The sequence below is a fragment of the Chiloscyllium plagiosum genome, unplaced genomic scaffold (assembly GCF_037043375.1).
Source record: "Chiloscyllium plagiosum isolate Xiang-an unplaced genomic scaffold, Cpla_swu_hap1 HiC_scaffold_13, whole genome shotgun sequence".
Lineage (NCBI taxonomy): Eukaryota > Metazoa > Chordata > Chondrichthyes > Orectolobiformes > Hemiscylliidae > Chiloscyllium > Chiloscyllium plagiosum.
The window spans coordinates 56,309,857-56,316,544 of record NW_028270151.1 but is presented as its reverse complement, the minus strand read 5'-3'; positions in this window follow the sequence as shown (position 1 = coordinate 56,316,544).

Below are 6,688 nucleotides of genomic sequence, written 5' to 3'. Positions count from 1 at the left end.
AACATAATCTGTCCCTCCACCTATCTTTGTGTCATCTGCAAATTTAGCAACAATGCCCTCAGTTTCTTCATCCAGATTGTTAATGTATAATGCAAATAGTTGTGGTCCCAACACAGGCCCTTATGGAACTCCACTAGTCACTGACTGTTATCCTGAAACAGACCTTTTATATATTCTCTGCCTTCAGCCCATCAGCAAATCCCTTATCCATGCCAGTATCTTGCCCCTAATTCCATGAGATCTTATCTTGTTGAGCAGCCTCCTGCGCATCACCTTGTCAAAGGCCTTCTGAAAAATCAGAAAACTCACTCTCACTGGGTCTCCTTTGTCTAACTTGTGCATTACCTCCTTAAAAAGTCCTAATATATTATCAGGCATAATACCCCCTTGATGATACTCTGTTGACTCAGCCTTATTTTACCATGCATTTCCAAGTACTCCACAAACACATCCCTAATAATAGACTCTAATATCTCACCAATGACCGAGATCAAGCTAAACAGCCTACAGCTTCCTGTCTTTTGCCTCCCTTTCTTCTTAAACATGGATATTACATGAGCTACCTTGCAGTCCTCTGGCACTCTACCTGATGTCAGCGATGCCCAGATGATTACAACCAATGCCTCTACAATCTCCTCAACTATTTATTTCAGAAATATGGAATGGAGTACATCAGGTCATAGAGTCATAGAGATGTACAGCATGGAAACAGACCCTTCAGTCCAACTCATCTATGCCAACCAGATATTTTAAATTAATCTAATCCCATTAGCCAGCACCCGGCCCATATCCCTCCAAACCCTTCTTATTCATCTACCCATCCAGATGCCTTTTAAATATTGCAATTGTACCAGCCTCCAACACTTTCTCTGGCAGCTCATTTCATAGACACATTTTTTTCCTCTGCATGAAAAAAATGCCCCTTAGATCCCTTTCATATCTTTCTCCTCTCGCCCTAAACCTATGCCCTTTAGTTCTGAATTCCGCAACTCCAGAGAAAATACCTTGTCTATTTGCACTATCGATGTGTCCCTCATGATTTCATAAACCTTTACAAGGTCACCTCTCAGCCTCCAAAGCTCCAAGGAAAATAGTCCCAGGTCTGGGTGATGTATTCACCTTCAGACTCTTCAGCTTCCCCAGTACCTTTTCTTAGTGATGACTCACCTCAGCCCCCTATCTCTCTTAAAGTTCTGGAAAGCTGCTGGTGTCTTCCAATGTGAAAACTGAAGTAAATTACTATTCAGTTCATCTGCCATTTCTTTCTACCGAATTACTACTTTTCCAGCCTCATTCTCCAGCGGCGCTATGTCCAATCTTGTCTCTTTATTTTTCTGTTATGAGCTAGCTCACCCTCATATTTCATCTTCTCCCCCCCCCATCTTGCTTTTTCAGTTTTCCTCTGCTGGTTTTTAAATCCTTTGCCTTCCCACAAAACTTCACCACATTGTATGCTTTCTCTTCTGCTTTTATGCTAACCCTGACTTCCCTTGTAAGGCACAGTTACATCAAGTTCCACTGAGTATGTTTCTTCTTCCTTGGGATGAATTTCTGCTGTGCCTCCTGAATCACCTCCAGAAAGTCTGGCCATTACTACTTCACTGTCTTCCTTGGTTAGCTCCCCTTTAATCAACTCTGGCCAGCCCCTTCGCAATGTCTTCATAGTTACCTTTACTCAATGGTAATACCATTATGTCCCATTCCAGCTTCTCCCTCTCAAACTGCAAGGTGAATTCTGGCATATTATGATCACTATCCCCCAGCGTTTCCTTCACTTTAAGCTCCCTAATCAAGTCTGCCTCACTACACATCACGAAATCCAGAACTGCCAGTTCCCTTCTGGACTCTATCACAAGCCTCTCCAAAAGACTATCCATACACATTCCACAAATTCCTTTTCTTGAGATCTGCTACCAACCTAATTTTCCCAGTCCACCTGCATTCTGAAGGCACCGCCCCCCCCCAATCATTACTGTAATAGTGCCTTTCTTATGTACCTTTTCCACCTCCTGATTTATTTTCTTTCCCCACATCCAGACTACTGTTAGGAAATCTGTATGCTACTGTCATGAGGGTCCTCAACTCTACCCACACAGATTCTGCACCTTCTATAGTACTGCTTGCTATGGATTTAATTCCATTTCTTACTAACTAGACAACTTTGCCACCTCTGTCCATCTGCCTGTAATTTTGATAGGACCTGTATCCTTGGACTTTAATTCCCAGCCTTGAATCCCTTGTTGCCATGTCTCTGCGGTACCCATTACATTGTACCTGCCAATTTCAGTCGGCACTAGAAACTCATTTACCATTTTTGAATACTATGTGCATTTAAATACAACACCTTCAGTCCCGTGTTGAGTGCTCCCCTTCTCAAAGTTGTTCCCTTATCTGTTGTGCCTAAAGTTGGATTCCTGATCCTTTTATTTGTTCTGGAAACTTTAGTAACATCCCATGCCACACCATAGACTCTTCGACACCCCACCCCTTTTAACTTTCTCCCTAATTTTCTATGCAACTGTACCCTCCCCACTCTACCTCCCCCTCCCCCACTTTGGTCCCAACATGGTTCAAGTGGAGTCTTGGCCATTGGAACAGCTTCCATCTTCCCCAGTACTGATGGCAATGTCCGTGAATTCAAATCCATTTTTCCCACACCAATCTTTGAGCCATGTGTTTATCTCTTTAATCTTGTTGATCCTCTGCCAGTTGGCTCCTGGCTCAGGTAGTAATCCAGAGATTATTACCTTGTTCATTCTGCTTTATAATTTACCACCTCGCATTTTATATTCCCTCAGCAGAATCTTTTTTCTCTTTCTATTTACATCTATTTGGACCACCATAACTGGATCTTTCCCCTTCCATTCCAAGTTCCTTGTGGCCCAGATGAGATATCCTGAACCTGCGCATGAGGCAGGCTATACAACCTTTGGGGCTCTCAATTCTGGCCAGAGAGAACAGTGTTTACTTCCCTGACTATACTATTCCTGATTATAACTAAGTTCTCTTTTCTCCCCTTTTGAATGGCTCCCTGTATCATGCTGTTATGGTCAGCTTGCTCATCCCCTTACATCCCCCACTCTCATCCACACAGAGAAAAATCTCAGACTTGTCATACAAGCTGAAAGGCTGAGGCTCCTTCAGTGCTATCTCCTGGATCCCTCTTGTTGTCACGCCCTCCTATTCCTGGCCACTGACTGATCCTGAAACAAAGCGTCCAGTTAACCCTCCCCCTCCCTCATGTGTCAAGAGTGTTTAAACTCTTTTCTAGTTCCTTGACTCTGAGTCAGAGTTCCTCAAGCAACTAACACTTGCTAACACTTGGAACCACAATCATAGAAGGATCCACCAAATCCCACATCATGTAATGACAACACATCTCCTGACCAGGCATCTCTACTTTATTTACTTAGTTCTTCATTTGATTTTTAAAAATTTTGTGCTGGTCTATTAGTTTGTAACCTGTCAGCATTTACCTTCAATCTGAAAGTAACCGATAATAAATAGTCAAATATGTAGGTATCACCAACCAATGAAGTTACGGTTAACCTGTGATGTCTCTCTGTTGTGCTGGGCCCCTGATCCTGGGGTTCACCTTATCCTGTTTCAAACAAAAACCTTACAAATGATGAGCCAAAAAAAGCAAGCAAAAAAAACCTCTTCTCTTCTGCACCGAATTCCCACGCTGCCTCCAAATTCCCCGAATCATATTCCCATTCAGGCTGTGTCCCACTCAGGATGTGATTTCACCTTTCTAATCCGAAGCTTACTGATTGAGGAAAAGGTAAGTCAATGCTCAGCTCATTCTGTGTCAATCAAATGTCGGATGTCATATCTGTCCTGTCTGCATCTCTGGTTTTAAAACAGTTCAACGAAAAACTCCCCACAGTGAATTACATTGTTACTTTGGCCTTCCCCAACAGACTGAATAATAAGGCAGGGCAAAAGAGGCAATTAATTCTCCTTTTAAAGGCCTCAGTCGGCCTAAGGGGAGATGAGATGCTTGCCATCTCTGCCTCTCTACCAACTCCCGCCACAAAATAGGGGATAGATTTGGGCAAGTTGACAACTCATTGCCACACACCAGTGAGCAACTCTAAGATTCACTAGCCTTATGTTTTCATAAGCCAACATGAGTTATTTACATACGCATTGTACAATGTACTTTCCCTGGATAGTGAAATGGTTCAGTCAGAGATGGTGAGAGCTGGGTAAGGGTTGAACAAGGAATTGTAAAGCACTATCCAAATGCTAAGCAGATCTACTTAACATTGTAAAATATAAAAGAGTTTCATTGTTTAGAAATGATATTCAATATCAACCTATTAATGAACACTTCTTTGGTTGTCTCATAGACTATAAATATAACAAAAATGAATTTAGGCTCTACTCATTTCATTATATTTATACAGTGTGATAATTTCTCAAATTAAAATGACTATGAAATTAGCAATTTTATGTGTTAGGTCACAATTTGTAACATGTTATCTATATACTAGACATTAATTTGAACATTTTGGAGCCATTTAGTTATGTTAAAATTAGGCTTTAAAAGTATACCCTCAGGTTCAGAAGCATTTTTTGCAAGGTGGGTAATCTCTTTGGATTAAATTTATTAGTAATGTGCAGTATGTATCATTTTATTGTATGAATTGTATATTTATTGAGCTGTGAAAGGGTGGGTGTTAACCCTTTGTTTTCTTTTAGACCAGATGAAACACAGATTGCTTTGTTTGAATGTTTATTTTTATATTCATGGGAGATATACACATCAAGAAAGTGGCATACAACTCAAATTTTATTTTGGAAATCAAAGGTTTCAGACCATTTCTAAAGTGAACCAGCGTCCAATTGACCAGTACTATAGATAATAATTTCTAATGAAACTTATATCTACCTGACCCTGGTTCACAAACAAACGTGTGATTATATTCTCCAATCATATCATTGCAAGTCCACTGTTAACACAATTGTTATGAAAAGAAACATATACTGTTTATTTCTCTCCCTTCATCAGTCCCTCCTAATGCCTGTAATGTCTAGTTTCCCTTTCAAGCTGCATTTTAAGAGATCATTTGAAAAATAATTAGAAGAGTGAAAGAAGATATAGATGAGAAAAATAATATCATTACACTTTATCACATTCATCAGTATTTCCTTCGATAGGTGTTTACCAGGGCAGCACGTTCTGTTCTTTTCTAATATTACCAAGGGACATTACATTCACTTAAAATACAAAACAGATTGAAACATTTGAGATCCTGAGGTGTCTTGTCAGGGTAGAAGTGGAAAAAATGTTTCACTTTCTGGGAGATTTTAGAATTGGGACCAATTTTTAAAAATCACCAGTTTAATGCAGTTAAGATGTGATTTGTTTTTTTTTTCTATTAGAGGTCAAAAATTATTGGAACTCTTCCTGAAAAGTTGAGAGAATTGGAGTCCTTGGATAGTTTTAGGTCAGATGGAATTAAATTTCTGGTAACCAAGTGAGTAAAAGGTTCTCAGGAATAGGCAGAAATGCAGATTTGAGGTTGCAAATCAGATCAGTCCTGATCATATTGAATGAAGGAGCATGAGAGGCTGAGTGAAGTGTACCTGATTCTACTTTTTTAAGATTCCCTACAGTGTAGAAACAGGCAATATACATGTTTGTTAAACAGGCAGAGGGGCCCGAAATTCAAATACATTTCCTTCTCTTTTTAAAAGGTGATTTGCATGCACAACCTTCTGTGGGATATAGGTAAATTAATGTTACTTCTGCAGTTCTGCAATTCTGCAATTATAATTTCTGATACAAAGTAAATGAACTCACATCAGTGTGTGGTTGTTTCGGCCGGGAGCTGAGTCAACAAGAATGGAAACTATATGGAGGAAATATATAATTGTTTTTGTATTAGCTAAAATTGTATGCCAGCATGAAACGTGATTGCAAAACAATGGTAGATATTATGGGCAAATAGATAAGATGTTGTGAGGGGATGAAGTTAGGCCAGATACGCCTGTACAAACATCTGTTTCCCACTTTTACAGAGACACAGGAACAAACCCTAATTAAAGAGGTCATAGGGATCAGAGGGGCTTCGGGAGAAGCCTAGATGGAAAGAGTAGATACTGATGAAGAAAGAATATGCCTAACAATGACCTGCAGTGGGATGAGGTCAAACGGCCTTGTGAGGCCAGAAATAAGCATTTTGTCATAGACAAGGCCGGATAAGACAAGAGATAAGCAGGAGTGGTGGGACCAGTCTTAGGGAAGTGGAGGATGTAAACAGGGGGAGAAACAATGAAATAAGAAAATAAATGTAAGAACTAAATTATATAAATATCGAGAGTTTGTTGAATTTGGTGTGTATGTCCTCTGCCTTGCTTGGCACTGGACATCACACCCACTTGCAAGTGTAAAAATAAAGGACACTACTGATTCAGATTTTGTCTCGGACTGCAATTATTGAAGTGTGTGAGCTTTGTTTCTCACAATTCGGGGCTGTCCGGGATTTTCTTCCATCGCCGGGGGGAGTAGCTGGCCTTGGACACTGGGAAGACGCGTCCCGTTCCCCATTGAGGAGCGGTCTCGTGTCCTGGTTTGGTCCGCTCCCTTGGGCGATTGGTACGGATCCCACAAGAGAGACATCTGAATCAGACAGTGATAGGAGCTCGATAAAACATACGGCGACAAGGGGCCAGGCAA